This window comes from Corvus brachyrhynchos, unplaced genomic scaffold, assembly GCF_000691975.1.
Source record: "Corvus brachyrhynchos isolate BGI_N302 unplaced genomic scaffold, ASM69197v1 scaffold962, whole genome shotgun sequence".
In the NCBI taxonomy this organism is placed as follows: domain Eukaryota; kingdom Metazoa; phylum Chordata; class Aves; order Passeriformes; family Corvidae; genus Corvus; species Corvus brachyrhynchos.
This window is the reverse complement of record NW_008236465.1, coordinates 60846-63645: the sequence shown is the minus strand read 5'-3', so window position 1 is coordinate 63645 and position 2800 is coordinate 60846.

Here is a 2800-nt window from a genome sequence, read left to right as displayed (position 1 = left end):
TCCCTCCGGGAACGGCGACTCCTCCCCTGCCCGGGGCTGGAAAAGCCTTTCCAGGTGGGAATTATTCCCAAATTTCCAGGAAAACCTGGGCGGAATCCCGATCCCAGCTAGCTCCAAGATTCCCGGGAATTCCAGAGGGGGAGGAGCTCCCTTTGGATCCTCCCTTATTCCCTCAGCCATTCCCAGCTCCCGTCCCTTCCCTGGACCCGCCCCAGCCCCTCCAAATCCATGGAATGAGGAGCCCGGAGCTGATCCCAGAATTCCCAGAATCCCGGACGCCGCCCTGGGGGCCAGGACGAGGCTGGAATTGGCCCCGAATTCCAGAAAATCCTCCCCCATTCCCGAATTTTTTTCCTGCCTCTCTTCCCGCCTGGAAGAGCCACCGGCCCGGCTCGTTAATTAGGGAATTAATTAGGATGCTCCCGGCGGGGAAAACTGGGCCTTAATTAAAATATTCCAGGAATTCATCGGCGCCAGGGAATTCCCAGGAGCAGCCGCGGGAAGAGCCCCGATCCCGAAGGATTTGGGGCTTCCGCGAGGCCTTGGAAGCGGGAATGGGGCTCCCGAAATTCTCCGGGAATTCCCGGCCTCGGGAATGCGTTTTCCTTGGGAATCCGGAGCCTCCGAGGAGGAGAATCCCGAATCCCACTGGGGATCTTTTGGGATTCTGGGAACAGCCCGAGGCTTGGGTTGAGCCCGAAATCCTTCCCGAGGGAAGAATCCCTTTGGGAAAGGCGGGAAAGCTCCAAATCCCGGGAATTTCCCGCGCCGGGAGCATCCGCGTCCGTCCTTTCCCGGCTTCCCGACTCTTCCCGCGGCCGTTTCCATGGAAACGGAGCTGCATCCAGCGGGGGAATTCCCGAGGGATCGGCGCTTCCCGCATTCCATGGATTCCGTGGATTCCTCTCATTCCGCGGCCCCTCCGGCGCGGGGATCCCGATTCCCCCTCCCCATCCCCCCACCCCAGGATCAGGATCGGGAACGGCGCTGGAATCCTGGAATTTGGGGTGGGAAAGGACCTTCGATCCCATCCCCATCCCATCCCGGCACATTCCGTGATCCCGGGATGCTCCAGCCTTTCCCTGGAAACTCCCGGGGATCCAGGGGGGCAGCCACAGCTTCTCTGGGAATTCCAGCCCGGGAATTCCTTCCCGAAATCCCGGCTCATCCCGCTGTTATCCCAGCTGCTCCGGCATTCCCGGAGCTCTTCCCGCCGGCTGGGACATCTCCGAAGGATCCCAGATTTTCCAGGCCTGGTTTTCCCCGGGAAAATGCTCCAGCAGGGATCAGCTCCATGTGGAAGCTTCAATCCCGGTTCGGGGGCGGCTGGGAAGGAAAGGCCGGGAATCCAATGGGATCCAGGGAATGGTGGGAATGAAAGAGGGAAAAATGGGATCTTGGGAAGGAATTCGCGGCTGGGCTGGAATTCCCAGGGAATGCCCGGATCCCTGGCAGTGCCCAAGGAAAGGCTGGAGCAGCCTGGGATCATCGGGGAGGTGCCGGGATGGGATTGAAGCTGCGTGGATCCCAGCCAAAGCATTCCGGGATTGTGGGATGCAGGAGGCTCCGAAACCCTGGCCAGGGGTTTTTCTGGAAGTCGGGGATGGGAAAGGGAAGGGAGAGCCTTCCTGGAGTGCCGAGATTCCCAGGGAAGGGCCTGGAGGCCGGAATTCCTTCCCGCAGAGGAGTCGGGATGGGGCTGGATCCAATGGCAGGCTGGGAGAGGCGGGAATGGAGGGATTTCCCTGGGAAAGGGAGCTCGGGCTGGGATCTTGGGAAGGAATTCCCAGAGAATTCCCAGATCCCTGGCAGTGCCCAAGGAAAGGCTGGAGCACCCCTGGGATCATCGGGGGGTTGGAATGGGATGGGACGGAAGCGCCGTGGATCCTGCCCAAAGCATTCCGGGATTCCACAACTTTGGGCGGGATCTCGCTGGGATCCAGGGAGCAGCTGGGACACTGGGGACAGGGAAGGTCCCGGGGGGACACCGGGATCTGTCCCCTCCCCACGGCCCCTCAGGGCCAGGGCTGGGAGTGGGGACGGGGAAAAGGGGGAGAGGGATGGGACAGGGATGGGGACAGGGATGGGACAGGGATGGGGAGAGGGAATGGGGACAGGGATGGGACAGGGATGGGGACAGGGATGGGACAGGGATGGGGAGAGGGATGGGGACAGGGCCAGGACAGCCGGGGGCAGCTGGCCCGGGTCAGGCTACCAAAGGAGAGCCGGGGCTACCAAAGGAGAGCGGGGATTCCAAAGGAGGGATTGGGGCTCCCAAAGCAGAGCCGGGGATTCCAAAGGAGGGTCCGGGGCTCCCAGAGGAGAGCGGGCAGGGAGAAAGAGGGACGGGGGAAAAGGGAGGAGAGATAAGGGACGGGGAGGAGAGATAAGGGACGGGGACAGGGAGAAGGGACGGGGAGAAGGGATGGGATAAGGGACAGGGGACAGAGGGACCGGGATAAAAGAAGGGATACGGGACAGGGAAAAGGGATAAAAGAAGGGCTAAGGGACAGGGGGAACAGGGAATGCGAACAGGGAACAGGAACAGGGAAGCCGAGCAGGTGACAACGACACCGAGCCGGTCCGGGGGTGGGGCTGGGACCCCCCAAATTTGTGGGGTTTTGGGGCGGTTTGGGGTCCCGGACCCCCCAAATTTGTGGGGTTTTGGGGCGCTTTGGGGTCCGGGACCCCCAAATTTGTGGGGTTTTGGGGCGGTTTTGGGTCCGGGACCCCCCAAATTTGTGGGGTTTTGGGGCGGTTTTGGGTCCCGGACCCCCCAAATTTGTGGGGTTTTGGGGCG